This window comes from Carlito syrichta, unplaced genomic scaffold (genome assembly GCF_000164805.1).
Source record: "Carlito syrichta isolate Samal-C Ts95f unplaced genomic scaffold, Tarsius_syrichta-2.0.1 Scaffold187360, whole genome shotgun sequence".
Lineage (NCBI taxonomy): Eukaryota > Metazoa > Chordata > Mammalia > Primates > Tarsiidae > Carlito > Carlito syrichta.
The window spans coordinates 199,243-224,088 of NW_007131456.1; positions in this window are offsets into that span (position 1 = coordinate 199,243).

Consider the following 24,846-nt stretch of genomic DNA (forward strand, 5'->3'; position numbering starts at 1 on the left):
CTGCCTCAACCTCTCAAGTAGCTGGAACCACGGGTCCATGCCACCACACCTAGCTAATTTTAAAAATTAACAAGGTCTCACCAAGTTGCCCAGGCTGTTCTTGAACTCCTGGGCTCAGGCAATCCTCTCACCTCTGCCTCCCAAAGTTCTGAGATTACAGGCATGAGCCACCACACCCGGCCTAAATTACTCTTATATTTCAAAATAATCTTTAAATTATTATATCATGTCTGTGGTCAGCATATAGATGGCACAGCGAGGTGCACCCAGTAAGATCCATATGAAGGGGACAAGCCAACCCGACTTAAGAACGATTTTATAAGAAATGTTAAAGCCTCACTGGAATGCATTTGGAATGTGGCACTCCTAGACTCAGGTCTCCACATACAACTCCTTCTTTAAGTAGCAAAGCTTAGGAACCAGTGTGATGGTGAGATGGCTGTCTGGTGGCAGTGAGGTTTCTGAAGTCCTTTTGCTTCTTGTCATCTGCTTTCCCAACGGCTTTTGCCAGCGGATCTGCAGGCCTAAGGACCAAGAAGCTAACCACAGTTGCAATTGTCACTGCCCTATGAAGGAGGAAGTGAATTACAGAGAGTGGAGGTTGAGCTTGTGAGTGGTTTTTCAATCTTTTTCCCTTCCACGTTGGGTCCAGGAGCCAGGATTTAGGCGGGAGTATGGCACACAAAGGAGCTTACCATGATAAACCCTCGAAGGCTTTATTGAGCAGCAGACCTCACCTAGTGAGGCTGGGGAGGAGGAATCGTGTGACTGGCTGCTCTGCTTCACTGTACATAATCCAATTTTTTTCCCTATTTGCTCTTGCCTCATGGCCCACCTTGTTTCCAGATCCTGCAACTTTTGAGCTGGAAGATTTTCTGGATCTCTGTTTTGGAAAGCAGTGCCCTTAACAGAATGGTAGTTCTAGTTGACTTTCCTTCAATCTGATCCCAGACTTTTCATATTTTCCCCAAAAGCCTTAAAGTTTCTGGAGTATTTTCTCGATGGCAGAGACTGCTTTTTGTCTACTCTCGAATTTCTCTTCTTTAGTAAGAGGATCCAAAATTCTAGCTGGCCACATGACTGCCAAGATAAAAAAAGAATCCTACATCAGAATCAGATAGCAGTCTATAACTAAGTTCTAACCAATGAAATGTAAGCAGAAATCATGTGTGGATGTACCAAGTAGTATCCTTGAAAGAGAGAGAATATAACTTTCTTTTTTGTTTATTTCATCTTTCTACCTGGGACATAAATGCAATGACTGGAGCTCCAGCAATCTTTTTATTATTATTGTTATTTATTTCAGAGTTATGGGTACAAATGGGGTTTTATTAAGCAGGTTGCACGCAGGCAGAGTTTGGGCTTTTAGCTCGCCATCTTTCTTCCTGATAGCGGATCAGGTACCCAGTGTGTTGCCACATTTCCCCCTCCCTCCTTCTTCCCTCCTTCTCCTGGCAGTGACCAGTGTCTGCTAATCTAACCCCTGTGCTAGTGTGACCCGTAATCAGAGCCTGCTCATTAATGAGAAAATGCGGTATTCAGTTCTTTGTGTCTGTGATAGTTTACTTAGTATGATGGTCTCTAGCTGCATCCAAGTTGATGCAAAGGCTGAGATTTTGTTCTTCTTTATGGCTGCATAATATTTCATCGTGTATGTGTAGCACATTTTCTTTATCCAGTCCACTTTCGATGAGCATGTGAGTTGTTTCCATGTTTTTACTATTGTGAATAGTGCTGCAATAAATATGTGTGTACAGGTGTCTTTTTGGTAGAGCAATTTATGTTCCTCTGGGTGTATTCCCAGGAGAGAGATTACAGGATTGTATGAAAGCTCAATTTTTAGTTCTTTGAGAAATTACCACACTGCTTTCCATAGAGGTTGAACTAGTTTGCATTCCCACCAACAGTGTAGAAGCATCCCCTTTTCTCTGCACTCTCGCCAGCACCTGCTGTTTTTGACTTATTAATGATAGCCATCTGTACTGGAGTTAGGTGATATATCATGGTAGTTTTGATTTCTATTTCTCTGATGATTAGTGAGGTTGAGCACTTTTTCTTATGTCTGTTGGCTGCTTGTGTGTCATCCTTTGAGAAGTGTCTGTTTCATGTCCTTTGTCTACTTTTTAATGGGGTTGTTTTTCTTCCAATTTATTTGAGTTCCTTGTAGATCCTGGATGTTAGGCCTTTGTCAGATATGTGAGCTCTAGCAGCCTTACTGAACCATACAAAGAAGTTCACACCCTGGGGATGGTGGAAATAAAAACAGAGAGGAGACACAGTCTGTGATCATTGCCATACTCCTCTGAAGTGCTTATTTCTAGATTTCTTTCTTTATTTTTTAGTTGGAGTCTCACTCTGTTACACAGGCTGGAGTTCAGTGGCATGCTTACGGCCACCTCAGTGTGGACCCGCTAGGCTCTGGCGATCCTTCCACTTCAGCCTTCCAAATAGCTGGAACTACAGGCACATGCTACCATGCCCAGATAATTTAAAAAATTTATTTATTATAGAGGCGAGGTCTTGCCAAGTTGTCTGGACTGGTTCGCAACCTGCGAGCTCAGACAATCCACCCGCCTCGGCCTCCCAAAGTTCTGGGATTACAGGATGAGCCACTGAGCCCAGCCTCGATTTCTTTTATATGAGAGAAAAGGAAACTGTTTTGGTTTAAGTCACTGTCATTTTTATGCTAGCTTTAGTCAAACCTAATTCTAACTGGCAATTCCCTTTTTGGTTTTTAAGAACTTATTCAGAATTATATGCACACATACACACAAACCACGTATAGGTGTGTGTGTGTATTTATTTATATGCTATTTTACTGAGAAATGAGAAAAATTTGAAAATGGAAAGTTGTATGTAAGGCTTATCTAAAAAAATGGAAAAATTACTTGAATCAGGATTTAGTATTTTCTTTCTTCATAATTTTTTCTTCATCTTGTATCCTGACACTGTAAGTGCTTGATCAATCTTTTGACTCTGAAAACATTGCAGGCTCATCTGTTTAAAAAAATAATTATTAAGAGATAAAAAGTTACATAATGAAAAAATAATTGGACCTGGAGTCAGAAGATGTGGTAGATGTTGGTGGTGCTTGGCCAAGATGCCCGTTACTGGGCCATGGTACCCATCTCCCCGCTGCTGTAGACTTAACCAGTGTAGGATCCTTGCCCAGAGATGCCTGAGTTGCAACTTCCAACCACTGGGGGTAGGGAGAGACCTGGAGTCAGAGAATGACAAATGAGGGGAAGTGAAACCCTAGCTCTCTCTGTGGGGCATTCATGCTCCAGAGCTCCATGGGATCAGGCTGATGTTCAACTCTAGCTGACCGGTGTCTTAGCCCAGGTCCCTCCCTGTCCTAATAGACTTCCCTCATGCCTGGATAGGTTTCACTCCTTCAACAAATCACTTGCATGAGAATCGTCATCTCAGGCTCTGCTTCTAGGGAACTGGACCTGTGAGGAAAGATGTGGGTGACTGTCTCATTTTTGCTGTGTAGCCTTGGGCAGGCCACTGAATTCCTTGAGCCCTTTTCTCATGGATAAAAATGAAGATAATAACACTCTGCTTATAGGCTTTTTGTGAAGTTTAAGTGAAGTAATTGTATGTGAAAGCATTTTTCTGGGTAAATATTTTATAGTATTAATAACTAGTATTTAGAAAAATAGAATGTGGTTGTGAATAAACTTTAATAGTAACAGGATTTAGGCATCAAAGTACTTGTGCTTTATAGTAACTTCATATTTTTACTATTGGGCATGTTATTTCATCTGTAACTTACTATACTGTGCACTTATGCTTAGTTTCCAATTTGTTCCTTGACAAATGCTTCTCAATTTTATTCATCAATCTTATCAATAGTTATGGAAAATGTCATCATTGCTCCCAATGTATACTTGACAAATTGAATTAATTTTTTTTGTTACTCAGCAGCAAAATCTTATTGCGAGATCTACAGATTTCAAAGTTTTATTTCTGTGAAAGTCTTCTGGTTCCTGGCTAAGGAACCTGGCAAAGCTGGTGCTATGGTCAGAATGTTTGTGTTCCCTCAAAATTAATATGCTGAAATTCTAGCCCCCAAAGTGATGGTTTTAGGAGGTGGGGCCTTTGGGAGGCTCCACCCTCATGAATGGAATTAGTGCCCTTATAATTCCAGTTGTAGAATCAGCCTGTGTATGTTCCTTGCCCCAAGATACCTGAGATGCAACTTCTATCAACTGGTGATTAAGGGGGTGACCTGGAGCCAATGAATGACTAATAAGGGGATATAAAAACCTGTCTAAGACCCCAGACAGCTGCCTTGCCTTTCTACCATGTGAGGACATGACGAGACTGCACTATCTATCAGGATGAAAAAAACAGGTTCTCACCAGATGTTGAATTGGCTGGGACCTTGATCTTAAACTTCCAGCCTTCAGAACTGTGAGAAATAAATTTCTGTTTTTGTCAATCAACTAGTATATGGTATTTTGTTATGGCAGCCTGAATGGACTCATGCAGCTAGGCCTCAGAATTCCTTCATTATGTTGTCAGAGGCATGGGAGCAGCATGGCCTTGGGCCACTACGGATCTCAGCCAAAGTTCATGCCTTGTCTGTGTTGCTATGTCATGAACCCTTCCCTGGCTGCCTGTCTCATTGCTCATTCTTTAAGTGTGAGAGATCAGCATGGTGGAGGAAGGGAGGGAGAATGCCTGGGAAATAACATTATCTAACACTTCAACGTCGTCAGTGTGGGAACTACCCAGATGGACCACTGCCTTGCTTCACAGGAGATTAGAGCTGAGCAAAACAAGAGCAAACCCTCAACAGACACTTGTCTGAAAGCTTTTCTTTTTTGCCAAGGAGATGTCTATCAAGAATGCGGAAGCAGCCGGGTGTAGTGTGGCTCACGCCTGTAATCCCAGCACTTTGGGAGGCAGAGGCAGGAGGATTGCCTGAGTCCAGGGATTTGAGACCAGCCCGGGCAACTTGACGAGACCTCAACTCTACAGTAAATAAAAAAATTAGCTGGGCATGGTGCGGTGTGCCTGTGGTTCCAGCTACTTGGAAGGATGATGCGGAAGGATCACCTAAGCCCAGCAGATTGTGGCTGTGGTGACCATGAGTGTGGTACTACACTCCAGCTTGGGTGACAGAGTGAGACACCAACTCAAAAAAAAATAATAATAATAATGTGGAAGCAAGAAAGAAAATACATACTTTCTTTTGTGCAATAATGTGACTTCCTGACTCTGTGGAAGAAAAACGTGTTAAAATGACTTTAGTAAAGATTTTCTTACTTGACCATGTGCGGTGGTTCATGTCTGTAATACCAGGACTTTGGGAGGCCAAGGCAGGAGGATCACTTGAGTCCAGGAGTTGGAGGCCAGCCTGGGCAACATAGAAAGACTTTATCTCTACAAAAATAAATAAATAAATAAATAAATAAAAACAAGCAAGCCAGACATGGTGGTGCGCGCCTATAGTCCCACCTACTTGGGAAGCTGAGGAAGAAGGGGCCCAGGAGGTTGAGGCTGCAGTGAGTTGTGATCGTGCCACTGCACTCCAGCCTAGATGACAGAGTAAGATTCTGACTCCCCACCCCCCAAAAAAAGAAAAGAAAAGAAAGATTTTCTTACTCATTATGGGTTCTGATTTTGTCTATGAGAATTAACGTTTGCCCCTGAAGAATATGTGAATGGACTTGGTATAATGGGTCCCTCTTTAAATCGATAAGTGTTAAATAAACAGACGATGCCCTCAACTCATCTGGGCAGGAGACTGGGTGGGAGGGCTATACTCACCCTGTATAGCCCCTCCCTTCCCAATCCCCGATTGTTCAGAAGTGCCGAGGGGCATCCACAGCCACGGTTGATGGTCTTATTGAAGTCCCTGCTGAAAGACCCAGAAGTAGAGACTTGCTTTAATAGGGGAGGGAGGATGGATTCTGGGGTGAGGAGAGATCCCTCAAGGTGAAGGGCACACATTTCCAGAAGATGGTGGAGATTTTCCTTCTGAGAACTAAAAGCAAATGTCTCTTTGAGGGTGAGGTGTGGGTGTGAGGCATTGGAGTAAGGTTCTGAACAGTTCTGTGTCTAAGTAGGAACCTTACTGTGAAGAGTTAACATCTCATGTGAGTGTTGCCTTTAGATTCTGAAGAAAGCTGAAACTAGAACTTCGCTTAATTTCTCCTCTCTGAAGTTTCTTTTAAGATCACCTTGACCTTTCAATAAAGACATTGTCTTAAATAAACTGGTGTAGGTGGGTTGGGGAAGTTGGATTACAGAAGGCAGCAAGAGGGAGGGTCTGTGTTTGTGTCTACTTGTGTGTTGTACTTGAGAGAGCAGCAATTTGCAGGCGTCTCACTTCTTGGGGTTGGCGTTGAGGGCAATGAGGGCGACCCTCGGCAGAGAGGAGAGCACTGTGTGGCCAGCTTGAGTCAAAGCTCTGTATCTAGGGAGCTTCTTAATTCTTCATTCTTCTGGCAAAACATTGTGGGAGGGTGGAAGTGTAGAAGATAGAATGGGATAAATTCAAGTGTAAAAAATAATTGGCTGATAATAAGATCACTTGGATATTAATTTATGATTAAATCCTTAAGGCAGAAGACTGTTATTCTGGTGACATTTGGACTTTAGACAAGAAAGACATTAGGCGGGAAAGGATGTATTTGGGGCATGAACTTGGTTGTTCTTCTGAAATTGTATCTCCTGGGCCACTACTCACTTCATCTATCGTGGGGCCAGCCCTGGCGGATGGCAATGGCAGAATTTACCACCTGAAACCAAGGAAGGCAAGTATATAACTAACTGGCCCACATGGTAGGCAGCTGAAAAACATGCCTGTTGTGAATCACGTATTTCTGCCTGTCCTCCCAAAGGAGGGCCTTTTCCTTGGAATAGGACATCTCCAATGAGCACCTGAATACATTTAACAGAATGAGATGCAATCAGAGATGATTAAAAGCATTAGTGATGCTGATTACAAGACAGATCAACAAGAAAGTATTTTCTTTAAAATACATGATTGTTTCTGCCATGATAGTCATAGCATCCGTTAATGCCTGTTGATGGATGGATACAGTCAACACATAATAAAGCCTTACTTTGAAAACTACAATCATTGTAGTCAGTCATTACACACACTCCCTGACATACTCCTTGATTCACACTACCTGTCTAGGAAAACTGCAGCTCTGGATAAACCCAACTCTGTCCCGTATCTGTGCTGCTGATTGTGGCAGGTGAGTAACACACCACCACTCTGATATCAATTGAATTGATGCTCATCAGCTTGCAATGGGCCTTTAATGTCACACTTCTCCATTCACTCTTCCACTTTCCTGGATGATTTGCCTCCTCCTCCTCCTGCTTTTCCCTCTCCTCCTCCTTCTTCCTTTTAAATCAAGGTATGATTTATTCTCGGTGAAATGCACATATCGTGTGTAGTTTGATGACTTTTACAAATGTATGCATTGTGCAACCCAACCCCCAGCAAGATACAGAACATTGTCATCACTCCAGAAAGTTCCAAGTCCCTTCTCAGGCAATTCCTGTGCCACCGCCCACTGAGACAACTACTGTTCTGATTTTTATCCTAGGAGAACATTGTATATATTTTTTTCTTTCTCCTCAAATAGCTAACTCTTCTTCCCCATCCTCACTGTTGACTAATGATCTTGTTTCCCACTCCACTGAGCAAATGAAGGCAACCAGAAGAGAACTGCCCCCCTCACCATTACCCTCCTCCACTTCTACACATGTCTGTGTGTGAACATTTCCTGCCTGTACCTGGATAGTCTATCTGTGCTCCAGTCTAAAGCTAGGCCCTCTCACCAACCTTCATGTAGTCAAGGATGGCACACAGCAATTATGTCTTCTTTATCTTGTACAAATGCTCACTCATCACTGGGCCCATTCCCATCAACATTTATTTCAATGCTATTTGCATCCCATCTTAAGAGAAAAACAAAACAACTTCTCTTGATCCCATTTCCCCTGCTAGTCTCATTTCTTTGCTCCTCTTTGTAGCAAACTTCAGTATGGTTTATACTTTCTGACTTGATTCTTCCCTATTTTCTCTTCAATCCGTACTCTGTAGGCTTTCACTCCTGCCATTCTTTGGAAACTGCTTTTCTCATGGTCACCCAGTGACCTCTGCATTGCTAAGGTCAATGGTAAAGCTCTCAGTCTTCAGCAGGATTTGACATAGTTGATCCCTCTTTCGTCCTCTGAGGAAATGTCTTCTCTTGGCCTTCATAACACTCTCCTGGTCTCCTCACTGTTCAATTCTTTTCACCCTGTTTCCTCTGCTGGTTCCTCATTCTTTGTTAACTCTTTGTGTTGGCTTGCCTCAGCTCAACCCTTGGTCTCCTACTGTTATGGTCCAAGTAGTGTTCGGCTTCTCCCCTTGATACCAATAATCAAAGGGGAAGGGAACTGGTAGAAAGAAGTTTATTTTTGAGTTCAAATCCAGGGAGCAGAGCCAGACTCGAGGTCTTTCTAAAATGGTTCTGCTCACCCTCTAGGCTTTTACCCTTCATTTTATAGTCCAGAATTGTCGGTACCCATACATTAGCCAAGTGACCAGCAGAGCACTGTACAGAACTTAAGTTACAGCTGCATTTTACATTTAGATAGTGACATTTAGAATAAAGAAAGTTTACAGTGCCTAAGATATCATGTATTGCATGATAAAGTTATGCAAATCACAAGACTTAGATTACATTGATACTATATAGTTCAAAGAAAGGGAGTAAATAGGGATTTATATCTTTGGGCATAGTCTGCTGTGAAGTCAAGGATCCCCTGAAGCTACTTACTGGGAGTGCATAGAAGACAAGGGAACTCTCAGTAATGTCGCTCAGGAATGTGTAGGAGCACTTGAATCCCCACCATGCCTTTCTGTAGGTTCTGTGACAATATGGACAGACATTAGTGGGTCTCTGTATTACTACCTTTCTCTGTCTACACTTGCTCTTAGAGATCACATCTGGCTCGTGGCCTTAAATACCAACCATATGACAACGTGGTTTCCCACATGTATGTCTTAAGTTTAGATGTCTGTCCTGAAACCCACACTATTTGAGGGGGACCCAAAAACCCCAGAATTTATTTATAAAAACTTGTGTATTTATTCTTACATGTTTAAACTTCAGTCACCTCGAAAGTATTCTGTTTGATACAATACTCTTCTCAAGATGCTTTTTCCAGTGCTTTAAGCAGTTTTGAACTCATTCATTTTGATGCCTTCTATTACTTCTGCTGTTTTTTGTTTCACCTCTTCCACATTGGCAAAATGAAATGTTTCCCTTTGAGGATGTTTCTCATCCAGGAAAACAAACAAAAAACAAGTCGCTTGGGGCGAGATCAGGTGAATAGGGAGGGTGGGGCATGGGAGTCATTGCCATTTTTTGTTTAAAAAAATTGCTGAACACTCAGCATGGTGTGGGCAGGTGCACTTGTAAATCACTCATTATGATAGAATCTCCACACACAGAAAAAATTCACTGAAGCTGAATGCAGCCTCTCACAACAATGCTAGCTGTCATACTGATGCCAATGGGTTCCCAGAACATGCACCTAGCAAGGGAAGCCTGTACCATAAGGGGCCCACCCTCCAAAGGATAATTCTGGGTTGTTTTGAGTTCCCCCTCGTATTACCCAGCTTCCCACTTGATATCTCTGCTTGGATGTCTGAAAGACAGCTTGCCTTAATATGCCCAAAATGAACTCCTGCTCTTCTGCCATAATCTAATGTTTGCAGTTTTACCATTTGGGTTGATGGTAACTCCATTTTTGTGGTTGCTCAGGCTAAAATCTTCAAGTCATTCTTGACACTTTCTTTCACTCATAACCCACATTTCAATCTATCAGGAGATTCTGTTGACTCTGAATGTCCAATAGTATTACTTTTCACCATATAATCCAGTTTCCCTTCCTGCAGTGCCTCTCCCTGCAGGAATATTAAACGTCCCCACTGGGTTGAAGCAGGAGTGGCCAAATGACTAGCTCTGACCAGACATGTGAGCAGCATTGATGATGTCATTTGTGGCAGGTGCTTTAAGAGCAAGTGAGTAGTTTGCTACATCTCTTTTCTACTTCTGCCATGATGCCTAAGATGTTCTGCTAGCCTGGACCCAGAGTTTCGTCAACAAGGAGCAGAGCCAGAGTCACCCACCTTGGACGTGATTTTTTGAGGTCTCTTGTTACTGCAGCATAACTCCCTATTCTGACTGATACACTCGCTTTTAAAATTGTAACCAGGCTGGGCACGGTGGCTCACACCTATAATCTTACCACTTTGGGAGGCTGAGGTGAGAGGATTGCCACGGGTTCGGACCAGGCTGGGCAACTTGGCGAGACTTCATCTCTACAATAAATAAAAAAATTAGCCAGGCATGGTGGCGCCTGCCTATAGTTCCAGCTACTTGGAAGGCTGAGGCAGAAGGATCGCCTGAGCCCAGCAGGTCAAGGCTTCAGTGGCAGGGAGTGTGCCACTGCCCTTCAGTATGGGTGACAGAGTGAGACTCCAACTCAACAAAAATAAATAAATAAAAATAAAAACAAATTTTAAAAAACAAAACTGTAGCCAGGACTGGGCTCAGTGGCTCATGCCTATAATCCCAGCACTTTGAGAGGCCGAGATGAGAGGAATGCCTGAGCCCACAGGTTCGAGACCAGCCTGGGCAACTTGGTGAGACCTCATTGCTACAATAAATAAATTTTAAAAAATTTAGCTGGGCATGGTGGTGTGTGCCTGTAGTTCCAGTTACTTGGAATGTTGAGGCAGAAGGATTCCATGAGCCTAGCAGGTCAAGGCTGCAGTGGCCATGAGATGCCATTGCACTCTAGCCTGGGCTACAGAGTGAGACTCCAACTCAAAAAAAAAAAAAAAAAAAAACAACATTCTTCAATAGGCCGGACATGATGGCTCATGCCTATAATCCCAACACTTTGGGAGGCTAGGTGAGAGGATTGCCTGAACCCACAGGTTTGAGACCACCTGAGCAACTTGGTGAGACCTCATAGCTATAATAAATCAAGAAAAATTAGCCTGGCATGATGACACATGCCTATAGTTCCAACTACTTGGAAGGGTGAGGCGGAAGGATTGCCTGAGCCCAGCAGGTCGAGGTTGCGGTGGCCATAAGTGTGCCACTGCACTCCAGCCTGGATGACAGAGTGAGACTACAACTCACAAACAAACAGACAAACAAATAAATAAAATTGTAGCTAGAATCTGGTAACTTCGACTGCTGTCCTGGTTCAAGCCATCTTCATCTCACTGGGCTCCCTGATTCTGTCCTCACCTCCTGCTGCCAGATCTTCATGAAGCAACCACAGTGATGCTGTTAAAACCTGTCTCATTTCTCTGCTCAAAAGTCTGCAATGGCTTCCCATTTCACTTAGAGCCAGAGCTGGGTCCTTACAAGGTTCGGGAAGCCCAGCATAATCTGATCCCCATTACCTCTCTCTCCTTTTCTCTCACCATCTCCCCCAGTCCTTGCTCACTCTGTTCTAATCCCACTGGTCTTTACTTCCTTCCTGTAATCAGGAGGCGTGTTCTCACCCTAGAGCTTTTCTTTTTTGGGGGGTTGGGGAGCATCTTTTAAAAAAAAATCATTTATTTTATTTTATTTTAGAGTTTGAGTCTCACTCTATCACCCAGTCTGTAGTGTAGTGGCACAATCATGGCTCACTACAGCCTCAAACTCCTAGGCTCACGTGATTTTTCTGCTCAGTTTCCTGAGTAGCTGGGACTACAGGTGAGTGCCACCATGCTGAACTATTTTTTGAATTTCTTTTCCTTTTTTTTTTTTTTGAGTTGGAGTCTCACTCTGTTGCCCAGACTGGAGTGCAGTGGCATGCTCACGGCCACCACAGCCTCGAACTGCTGGGCCCAGGTGATCCTTCCACTTCAGCCTTCCAAGTAACCGGAACTATAGGCATACGCCACCACGCCTGGCTAATTTTTTGATTTATTGTAGAGATGAGATCTCACCAAGTTGCCCATGCTGATCTTGAACCCATGGGCTCAGGCAATCCTCTCACCTCAGCCTCCCAAAGTGCTGGGATTATAGGCGTGAGCCACTGTGCCTGGGACTCCTGGCCTCAAGGGATCCTTTGACCTTGACCTCCCAAAGTACTGGGATTATAGACATGAGCCACTGTGTGTGGGCTCTCTTTTTTTTTTTTTTTAATTTTAGAATCATGGGGTTCATGTGAGGATCTGCTACACAGGTATGTTGTGAGAAGGTGAGATTTGGTCTTCTGAGGAGTCTGCCCCTCCCCTCCCCGTGGTGAGCATGGTACCCCATGGGTGATTTTGTATCTCTTGTCTCCCCACCCTCTTTTTTCTCATCCTGGGGCCCATGTGTACCCAGTGTTTCGCACCCATATATGAGAACATGCAGGACTTGGCTTTCTGTTTCTGTGATTGTTCACTTAGAATGATGGTTTCCAGCTGCATCCATGTTGCTACAAAGGACATGATTTCATTCTTTTTTTATGACTGTGTAGTATTCCATAGCCTATATATACCACATTTTCTTTATCCAGTTCACCACTGATGGACATCTGGATTGGTTCCATGTTTTTTGCTACTGTGAATAGTGCTGCAATGTGGCAGCATTATTTATGCTCCTTTGGGCATATTCCCAGAAGTGGGATTGCTGAGTCAAATGGTAACCCTATTTTTAGTTCTCTGAGAAATCTCCAAACTGCTTTCCACAGGGGCTGAATTTGCTTACAGTCCCACCCATAGTGTATGAGAACTCACCCTAGAGCTTTTCCATGTGCTCGTCCCTCTGCCTAAAATGCTTTTCCCCAGATACCTCGCATCTCACTTCCTTGGATCCTTCAAGTTTTTGCTCAAATACCACCCTTTTGGTGAGACCTACCCTGACCCTCTGTTTATAAGTGGGTCTTTTCCCTCCTCTTCCTTTCACTTATAATCTATATTACCTGCTCTATCTTTTTCTCAATAGCTCTTAATTGCCTTTCAGCATACCATATCATTTATTTATCTCAACTCATATTCAATATTTATTGTTTATTGCCTGCCATACCTGTTTGAATGTAAGAGATCTTTGTTTTGTTCACTGATTGTACTACCTGGCTATTTCAGTGATGGCATTTAATAAATACTTAGGCAACTTATGGACAATATTTATTGGAGAAGGTAATGATGCTAGAAAGAGGAGATACTAAAAGGAAAAGATGGCTAGGAACATTAACACAGTGGGCCCAGGGCCCATCCTTACACAGATCAGAGTACCAGGAGATGGTGGCTCTGAATGGGTGATCAGCAGTAGCTGTGGTAATATCTGTGGTTTCTCTATTGGTAGCAAGATGGAAAAACGCTTTCCCCACCCTCATAGTACTTGGGGTTCTTGTTCTTTAGATATCCCATGGTTAGTTCCATAGGGTGCTTGTTTTAGAACCAAGCTCATGTGTCACATTACATTTTTCTTATGTATAAATATGCAACCCATTCCTATCTCTTTTGTCTACTCATGACCATGAATACAGTAGAATTGGGGTTCTCTGATGGTGGGTAAACCCTACAGTTTACTGATCTTCTGGGCGAAGAGTCTAGAATAGTGCCTGGGACACAGTAGAGGCTCAATAAATTTGCTGACTGCCTGAATTCAGGTGAACAGCCAAGTCCAGGACTAAAAGAAGTATTTTCTAAATTAAAGCCCAGTTGTTCAATCTGGCTGCATGCAAACTCTGAAAACACTGTAATATTTGAGACCCTAGTCAAAAGTTCAAGTGCAGTGTTACTTAAGGTCTTTAAATGACTAAAACATTATTAATTGTTCACACAACCCTAGTTAACTCGTGGTTAGTGGTTGAGAACATGGACTCTGGAGCCTGATTAGGTTTGAATCCCAACTCTGCCAGTTACTAGCAGTGTGACCTTGGGCAAGTTACTTAACCTCTCCTGACTCATTCTCCTTATTTGTAAAATTGTGACAATAACAATACGTACCTCATAGGGCTGTTGTGAAGCTAAATAAGTTAATGAATGTGTTTTTAACAGTGCCCTACACCAAGGAAGTAACATGTGTCTGCCATTTTTATTATCAGTATTATGTATATTACCCCTAGATTTTCTTAATTATCCATCTGTTGTGCTAAGTGGATTCTGAAAGCCAGGAAAAAGACACTGAATTCCTTCAAATGCTGTTGCCCAAATATGTTTCCTACATAACATGCTTGATCAAAGTTGTACTATTAGTTTCATATTTGTTTAATTTTTGATAGGTTATGGTACATAGTAAAACAAATTTTTTTATTTTAAATTTTTATTTTTTAGATTTAAGAGGTGTATGTGCAGGCTTGTTACATAGACATGATGCTTGATAGTGAGGTTTGGGCTTCTCTTAAACATGTCACCCAGGTGTGGGGCGTGGTACCCAGTGGGTAGTTTTTCAACTCTTAACTCCCCTTTCTCCCTCTCTCCCTGCTTAAGGAGTCACCTGTGTCTGTTTTTCCCATCCTTGTGCCTATGCATACCCAGCGTCTAGCTCCCACTTCTTAGGGAGAACACATGGTATTCAGTTTTCTGTTTCTGTGGTAATTTGCTCAGGATGATGGTCTCTAGCTGCATCTATGTTGCTGCAAAGGACACGATTTTGTCAGTAGAACGAGTTTTGTTCTTTGAAAACAGCACTTAGATTCTCTCTGCCTTTCAAATCTCCTTCTTAATATGTAATAACATCTCAGCCTTCTCAGAAAAGAGGAAAAGAATCACAGGAAAAAGAAATCATTGACATAGCTCACAGAAAGAGGAACATCTTCAGGATATGTGAAAATGTGCATTGAAGAGGAAATGGGGATTACAGGTAAGTTTTCTTCTTAATATTTTTATTCTCTAAAACATGCCCAGTGAGCATGTATCTTTTAAAACTTAGAATAAAATATGATCTTTTACAAAACAGAGAATAAAAAAATCATGCCCAAATTTCGAGTTAAACAGCTACGTTGAAAGAGGTCACAAATGAGCAGATAGAATGCGATGAGGAGAGTTCAGCAGCTAGTATAGACCATGAACATGATGCCCCATGGGAGAGAGGTGTGCGAAGCAGGAGTGAGAGGTGAGTGTTAAATCCAAAATTCAAAATCCGAGAGACCAGCAAAGAGCCAGCTCTGATGCAAACACACAAGGGTCTTTATTCAGGCTCGAGTCTGGGCTCACGTACGAAGCCGGCTGTGGCTTCAGGGACGAGAGCCTAGATCCAGTATGGCAAGCAGTTTTTATGCACAATTACAGAGCGGGGGGAAAGAACTTTAAACTTGTTTTTACATGATTGGGTAATTTCTCCTAATGGGTACGGGGGCACTTGGGATTGGTCTGATCTGCTCAGCTACCTGTGATTGACGGGGAGCTGCTAAATGGGCAGGGTGGAATGTCAGATAAGCTAGCAAGCAGGCAGGAGGTTAAACAACGCAAAACCTTCGGGGGGGGGGGGGGTGGTGGTGGCTGGTGCCACCAGTCTACTGTTATCTAAGCAAAGGAATGCCCGGGAGGGGCTTATTGCTTAACATTCACACACTGCTAGCAGCAGTTGTGGAAGCAATCAGTTATTTTATGAGACAAACAAAAATTAAACTTAACAAAGTTCTAAGTACAAACACTGCAAACAAATACAGTGAACGTGGGGTAGGAATTCATATAGTAATAGTTCTCTTAGAGTTTTTTGAATCTCTTGGGTCTCTCAGTGAGCTTTCCTACAAACCTTAAATTACTTGGAGGAGTAAAAAGAAAATCAGAACTGAAAGCAGTGCCTCATGCCTGTAATCCCAGCTCTTTGGAAGTCCAAGGTGAGAGGATTACCTGAGCCTAGGGGTTTGAGACCAGCCTGGGCAACTTGGTAAGACCTCGTCTCTACAATAAATGAAAAAATTAGCTGGGCATCGTGGAGCATGTCTGTAGTTCCAGTTACTTGGAAGACTGAGGAGGAGGGATCTCTTGAGCCCAGCAGGTCAAGGCTGTGGTGGCCGGTGGTTGTGAGTATGCCACTGCACTCCAACCGGGGCAAGAGTGAGACTCCAGCTTAAAAAAAGAAAAGAAAAGAAGAGAAAATCAGAAGATCAGAATGACTCTCAGCTGCCAAATAAGCAACATTGGCGCACCTACTGTATGCAAGTTATCGTGCTAGATACTGTGGGGAATATAGCAATGAGTAAGGCAGGGTCCCTATCCTATCACATATACATGTGCATTTTAGAGGAGGAAACAGAGATTACAGCAAGTGTGTCATTCCCTTCTTTTGGAGGGAAGGAAACTTTTAAAGCCACAATGCCACTACTTCAGTAAGTCTTCTTTTGCAGACCAAGTACATGAGGAATGCCAGGGCTGATTATGAAAATGCAGACCCCCAGGCCTCTCTCTCCATTCCTGCTGACTGAATGGCTGGAGCCTGGAGCCAAAATCACTTCAGGGAACTCTTATGCTAATAAGTGATAGGTAGCACATGAATTAAAAGAGGCATCACCATGCTTTTGACTAGATGGGGATTGACAGTTTCATAGAACCAAGGCTTCAACTGGGTTTTATTAACTGTGGCAAATGTGTGTGTGGGGTAGCATTCCAGGAGGGAAGAATGGCTGGTCAAGGGCAACCAAGTTCACCAGGGTTCAGTGTCTTCAGTGTCTCTAGCATAGATAAGAGATGACCACCCTGAGGTCTCTGATAGACGTACTCCAGGTTGACCAGGTGACATCTGTTCTCTTCTACACAGCCATTCTGCAATATCCCGGGCCTCCCTTCTGTGCACAACCAGAATGACATTGGAGAGGCGTCAAACCACCGAAAGCTGGCTTTCCTTTGTGCTCACTTGTCATGGAGTGAGCTAAACTCTCCGACTTTTTGCCTTCTGTTAAGTCAGCTGTTCTCTGAATGCAAGCAGAAGTCTGAGAAATTTGTTGCCGCTCAGGCTTGAATTCTGCTGTTCTCACTGCTTGAGACAACCACAAACTGATGATACTTCCTAATGGAAAACAGCTCTCTCACGCCACTCTCACCCAGGCAGGGCTGCACAGTACAGCTTGGCCAGGCAGGCACCCAGCACACTGGATGCATGGAGCAGCTCCGGCCTCTGGGAAAGGCAGCGACAGGGAGAGGACATCAGATGCTGCTAAGCAGCACGTGCACCTGGACCAGCCGCTGGGCCAGTGAGGGGGTTGGTACCACCCCTGCTTGGCCACCTGGAAGTTATCAATCAATTGAACAACAAGAATTCAGTGGCTGACCATACTTGGGCTCAGAGCAGTCAGGTTCCACCCCTTTCTCCATTTTTTTTTTTTTTTGAGTTGGAGTCTCACTCTGTCGCCCAGACTGGAGTGCAGTGGCCGCTCCCGGCCACCGCAGCCTCGACCTGCCGGGCTCCAGCAATCCTTCCGCCTCAGCCTTGCAAGTAGCCGGAATTACAGGCGTGTGCTACCACACCTGGCTAATTTTTTTTTGGATTTATTGTAGAGATGAGGTCTCACCTGCCATGCTATTTGAGGCATCAGACAAGAGCTTGGCATTCATTTCCCAGTGGAAGTCTGGGATCTGGGATCACCATTCTGCAACCCCTCCAACCCCGCCCCACCCTAGAACTCTGTCAGACTATGGCCTCCCTTCAGGGAGACTATGGCCTCCCTCCACTGGCAAGATGTGGCAGAAAGAACATGATGAGCTTGAATGGAGTAAGACATGGATGTAGCCGTATGGCAGCGGGGATGCCAGGTGCCCCTCCCAGGAAGGAATTGCTGTTTCAGCTCTGGAAGAGCTGTCTGCAGACAATTGTCAGTTGTCAGCTGTCAGCTGTCAGCTCTTTGGGGTCTGCCTTGGCTGCAGAGAGCTGCCTTCCCCAAGGCCATGCCTGCTGGTGAGGTCCTATCCAGTGACTGAGTGAGGCAGGCATAGAAAAGCCTGGTAGTCTGGGCCAGTGCCAGCCAACTCAGCTGGGCCTCCCAGTCCCATTCTCTCCACAGGTGTTGGTCCTAGGGGCGCTCCCTGACAAATGCCTACAATCTGAGTTCCCAGAGAATTTCTACTCAGTGGCTCATGAGCCGGGTGACCTTGGGGAAGTAACACCTTAATTTCTGTAACACTTAATGACCTCATCTGAAAAATGGGAATAATAGTACCTTCTTCATAGAATTGTTGTGCTGTGTTCACTTCATATAATGCTGCTGCAGAGTAATCCCTCGGGAACATTAGACATCATAATCTTGGGCAAGTTATATAACTTCTGTAAGCCTTGGATCCTTTATCCAAACATGAGAATGCTGCTACTTATATCCCAGGATTTTGGTAAGGAGTGTAGGACTTCAAATGTGTGTTAGGTACTCAATAGAGATGAGTTCTTCCCCTTTAAAATATCAACAGGAGGCCGGGCACGGTGGCTCAAGCCTGTAATCTCAACACTTTGGGAGGTCAAGGCGAAAGGATTGCCTGAGCCCAGGGGTACAAGACCAGCTTGGGCAACTTGGTGACATCTTGTCTCTACAATACATCAAAAAATAAGCCAGGCGTGTAGTTTCAGCTACTTGGAAGGCTGAGGCGGAAGGATCACCTGAGCCCAATTAGTCAAGCATGCGGTGGCTGTGAGTGTGATATTGCACTCCAGCCTGGGTGATAGAGTGAGACTACAATTAAAAAAAAAAAAAAAAATATATATATATATAATATATATATATATATCTCAACAGTATCTTTCTATAGTGAATTTTAAAAATAATTCGTGTAGCCGGGCTCGGTGGCTCAGCCTGTAATCCCAGCACTTTGGGAGGCTGAGGTGAGTGGATTGCATGAGCCCGCGGGTTTGAGACCCGCCTGGGCAACTTGGCGAGCCCTCCATCTCTACAATAAATCAAAAATTAGCCGGGCACGGTAGCGTGCGCCTGCAGTTCCAGCTACTTGGAAGGCTGAGGCGGAAGGATCGCCGGAGCCCAGCAGGTCGAGGCTGCGGTGGCCGGGAGCGGCCACTGCACTCCAGTCTGGGCGACAGAGTGAGACTCCAACTCAAAAAAAAAAAAAAAAAAAAAATTTGTGTATATTTTCTTTCTTTTTATTGCTTGCCCTTCGTCTTGTATAATACATGTGTATCTGGAGAAGAAAAACTGAATTTAGAGCAGAAAGGTGAGGCTAGGGTGGAGTCCTGGTTTGTGGCTCAATGGCCACCTCCTTCAGAAAGCTTACCCTGATTGACCTAACACGTTCTGCAAACTACTCATAACATTTTCGATTATCCTTTTCCCCCGTGGTTTACTTTTGTAGTCCTTATAGTGATATATTTTTGTGGATTTCCATTTTCTTATTGTAGGCCTCTGAGAGGCAGGGATGCTGTCGAACATTGCTATAGTCCCTGGGAGTATTCATTGGTGACCGTACTAGTTGCCAGCGACTGAACACGGATGCTCCAGGAATTCCCGCTGAATTGACAAGGAATATGAGAGCCAGATAGGGTCATCTGAGACCTATCCAACTCTGTTGTCTCATTCTTGAGGAAACTTAATTTGGTCAGCTCTCTCCTTAAATAATCATTTAAAGGCTCTTGTATATTTGTAGCCTGCCTTCATTACAGCTTCTCTGTTCTATAATTTGATACTCTTTATTTTTTGTTTAAAAGCTTTGTCAGTTCTAGGAACATTGTCTTACACTGACACCTGCTGGACAGGTGGAAAAATAACAGATACCTGTGATTGTTTTAGGACTAGCAGCAGAGAAATTGTCTTCATTGCGTTTGTCTTTAATAAGCAACTATTCAAGTGTTAAGTTTTTCTTTCCCTTTTTTCCTACTAAACCCAGAGATCTAGATTAGATTTTATGTTTATTGTTGACTGTATTGCCAAAATCCCATAGGACCTTTAAGCAATGTCATTCCACAGATATACTTAATATTAATGATGAATAATAATCAAACTCATTACATGTGACCTTGGTCCTGCAAGCACCACATCTCTGAACACCTGACTGTCAGATGGGCTCTATGAAAAGTAAGGGACAGTTCCTAATCCTAGATTCACTTGGTTGGGGGGAACTGTGGGGCCATCTGATCTGGATTCGGACCTGTCAACAGTGGAAGTAAGAACCATTCAGGGTGAATATCATAGTTCTTTTTCTGAAGATTTCTCTAGGGATCAAAGATCCCAATAAAAATTCATTCAAGTGCTTCATAATCCCAACAAGACTTTGCTATAAACCATCTCTTTCTGCTTTTATTTCAACATATTCTCTTTTATTTGCTCTCCCAAGTTTCAGAAAAAAAAGTTAATCAATATCCTATTTATCAATACTTGTAAAAACCTTACAAAATATACTGGTAGGTCATAGTCCAATTATCCACTTACCAACCTCTTTTCATTCTATCCTTACTTGGTTTATTTGATCATTCAATCTTTAAAAGTACTTTCTTATTAGTGCCATACTTTATTTTTCCTGGAAAAGTATTGATTTAGAGAGTGCAACAGCACCCAGGCTTTGAGTCTGTGGCATTCAATAACAGATATGTAGAAACTGGTTGATCCTCTTGGTCATCAGAAAGACTCTGGGGAGTTGAAACTAGGCACACATGGATGGTGGCTTGACACCTGGGACAGATAGGACAGGCAGACTCAGTGAGAGGAAAGGACATGGATTTTGGATCCAGATAGACTTAGGTTTGAAAACTGGCTCTACCAGTTACTAATTGTGGATCTTGGACAGCTATTTAACTTCTTTTTGCCTTGGTTTCTTCATCTGTATAATGGGGATAACAATATCATCTTGTATGGTGCTTGTGACAATTTATTGACACAGTGCTTGGCACATAGTAGGTGTGAAGTTATGTCTATGTATTTGCTGTTTCAAAAGGAACACCATTTGGCTCATGTCTGGCCCTATATCTGCTCAGAATACTCCACTGCTAGTAGTTCTTTCACATGACAGATGCTGTTTCTGAAAATCCTTAGGGCTGAAACTTTCCCCTCTTCAAGTTTTCTGGTTGGCATAAATGATCTCTGCTTTTCTCTTAAACTTCTCAGACATTCTTTCGTCCTTGCATTGTCTTTTTTCAGACTTTTAAAAACAATCCCAGGGATTTGCTGATGTAATAAATATTTATTGAATTCTTACAAAATGCTAGCCCTGGAGTACAGCAGTGAACAAAACAAACAAACAAACAAACAAAAAAACCCTACTCTAATGTTCTTTTATTCCAGGGGAGGGTGGAAAAACAAATAAAGCGTATAATTTGTGAAATGATCATAAATGCTCAGTTAAACAAACAAACAAACAATCCAGGAAGGGTTATAGGGACTGTTTATGTGTGTGTGTATATGTGTGTCTATTTGGGGAGGTAGTTGCTCACTGCTCACAGAGCGTGGGCTAACCTGGGTGTTACAGACTTCTTGTGGTGACATAAACAAGGTTAGAGAGTATGCTGAGACTGACCTGATGGTCTTGAGGAAGAGAGAGGTATGGAGTGTGAAGACTGGGGTGTTGGTAGATTGGACACTAGCCAAGAGCATACACAGTCTCCTCTTGGTTCCTGCTGAAGGTGTTATGGAAGAGAACATGGGAGCGGACTCCTGATTTTATGTGGAGAACAGAGAACCAGTGGGCTTCCCTCTTCATTGCCTCTTTCAGTTCCTGATGACAAGACAGGTGGTGGGGACTTTGTAAATGTTGACTTCTTGACACGCAGGCCCTGACAAGCACTTAAAAAAAAAAAAAGAAAAAGAAGGAAGATCAGAGGTTGCGTCCTTTAAGAAACCTGTCTTGTTTCTTTGGAACACAACAGAGCTGCGAAGATGAGTCTCTTCTTTGAGCAGCTATCCTAAGACGTAATACCAAGAGATTTGGGAACAAAAGAGCAAATATGGCAGAGTGGGGGGTGGGGCATTTCTAGGGAATGGAAAGGCATTCTCCTCTTGGCATATTGCACTACCCCGCTGGGTCTCTATTTCTTCTTCACCTCTATGAGGAGGAGGCTGGCCTTTAATATCCTTTTCTGCAAAAACTAAAAACATGATTTTAAGAGGAAGTTATAATTTTATCTCTACCATTGGAGTGTTGAACAGAAAGTAGAGAATATTAGGGTATAGATACAGTTTTTATTTTTTCTTTTTAGTTGACTTTGGAAGAAAAGGACATAGGGAACTTTTAGGGAAGAAAGAGTTGGCTTTATTGCTGGTCTAGAGGAGTGAGATTAGGTTTCTTGGATAATAGCCAAACATAACAGAATGGGAGGAGTGGATCTTTTAAAGACTGGGAAGAATTTATTTGACAGAAGATTTGCTGACTTGATCAAGGGGGATTTCCCACTCAATTTTCTGAGGGAGGGAGAAAAAGAAATCCTGGTAAAAGCAACTTAAATGTCCCCTTTGTGTTTCTCCCACCCCTGTTTTCACAGAAAGGTAAAGAGCAAGCTGGGGCCAAGGGTGGGGTAAAGGCCAATGACCTCATGTAGGAGCAGGTGAACATTTTGTGTGTGATGAATGAATGACACATGAAAGAGTGAAGGAAAATGAGACAGGTCCAAAGGTAAGGGAAAGTGGGGAGACACAAGGAAACTGACTTTAGTTTTGCATTAATCTCAGACAAATTTCAAGAATGGATTACTCCGGGTGGTTTATGAGCACTTAGAAAAGCATTTTTAAATGATTTACTTGGAAATAATTATAGATTCACAGAAAGTTGTAAAAGAGAAGTACAGAGAGGTTGTGTGTATGTTACACTGTTTCCCCTGTGATGACATCTTACGTAACCACAGCACAGTATCAAAACCAGGAAATTGGCATTGGTCTGATCCACAGAGCTTATTTAGACTTCATCAGTTGTGTGTGTACGTGTGTGTGTGCATGCATAGCTCTGGCAACTTTATTCCATGCGTTGGTTTATGTAACCACTGCTACAATCAAGACACAACTGCTCCGCCCCAAGGTTCTGTCTTGCTATCCCTCAATGACCATCCATATCCACTCCTTCTCTATCCCTTACCCCTGAAAACCAGTAATCTGTTCTCTGTGTCTAGAATTTTTCATTTTAGAATGTTACATAAGTGGAATAATATAGTATATAAACTTTTAGCATCAGCTTTTTTTACTCAGCATAATTCCCTTGAGAGCCATCCAAGCATGGAGCAATAGGCTGTTCATTTTTATTGCTGAGTAGTATTCCATTGTATGATGTACTAAAGTTTGTTTAACCATTCGCCTGCTGAAGAACATTTGGATTGTTTTTGGCTGTTATGAATAAAGCTGTCATGGACATTCATATACAGGTTTTTGTGTGAACATAAGTTTCCATAGCTTTGAGATAAATACTCAAGAGTGCAATTGTTGGATTATATGGTACTTGTATGTTTAGTTTTTTTTTCTTATTTTTTAGAAAGCAGGATTTATTGAGAGGATAGAGAAGCTCCCGCAGTGGGAGGGGACCCGAAGGGGTTGTCCATATTTTTAGTTTTATAATAATTTGGCAAATTATTTTCCAGAGTAGCTGTACCATTTATGTTCCCATCAGCAATGCATGAGTGGTCCACTTCTTAGTATTCTCACCTGCATTTGATGCTATCACTATTTTTTACTTCAGCCATTCTGACATGTATGCACTAATATCTTATTTATGTTTATTATTATTATTTTTTGAATTGGAGTCTCACACTTTCATCCAGGCTGGAGTGCAGTAAAGCTATCATGGCTGTGGAGTCACAGCCACCACAGGCAATCCTCAGGCGATTCTACCATCTCAGCTTTCCAAGTAGCTGGAACCACAGGTTCATGCTACCACACCCGACTAATTAAAAAAAAAATTTATTGTAGTGATGATGGCTTGCCAAGTTGCCCAGGCTGACCTTGAACCTGTGGGCTCAGGCAATCATCCTTTCACCTCTCAGCCTCCCAAAGTGCTGGGATTACGAATGTAAGCAACAGCGCCCAGCCTCTTATATTTTTAATTGCATTTTCCAAATGGTTAATTATTTTGAATATCTTTTACATGTATATTTCCTATCTGTATATCAAGTTTCAGCTGTTTTAGCTCCATAGACAAGATGCCTATAAGCTAACAAGTAGCAGTATAATCAACAGTCATGTGATAAGTCCTGGTAAAGCTTTTTTGAACTCTAATGACTGGGTAACATTTTTTTTTTTTGTAAATTAGGTGGCTTTCAATTCTTTGCTTACAATAAAGTTCAAGGAGGTCCTAACCAAGTACAGGTAGGTCATTAAAGTAGTTTTTGATAATAAATTGCTATGTACTTGTTTATTTATAACCAAGAAGGCATTCAAATAACAGAGTGACAATTTCTTTTTTTTTTTTTTTGAGTTGGAGTCTCACTCTGTCGCCCTGACTGGAGTGCAGTGGCCGCTCCCAGCCACCGCAGCCTCGACCTGCTGGGCTCCGGCGATCCTTCTGCCTCAGCCTTCCAAGTAGCCAGAATTACAGGCATGCGCTACCACGCCCGGCTGATTTTTTTTTTATTTATTGTAAAGATGAAATCTCGCTGCCCAGGTGGGTCTCGAACCCACGGGCTCGGGCAATCCACTCACCTCAGCCTCCCAAAGGCACGGGATTACAGTCTGAGCCACTGAGCCCTGCTCAGAGAGACAATTTCATAAGAAAATACCTAACATTCTCATTACTTATGAGATTAAATCCTAATTTAATTGAACAAGTTTTCTCAGGGCTTATGTCTATAAAAATAAAAAATAGAAATAGAGTTAATGCTGACTCTTGTCTCATTTTAGCAGTAAGTAATAGCCACGGATACATGGACTACATTTAAAAAGATTCATTAGGTTGTGTGCAGTGGCTTACGCCTATAATCCCAGCATTCTGGGAGGCTGGGAGGTGAGAGGATGATTGCCTGAGCATACAAGTTCAAG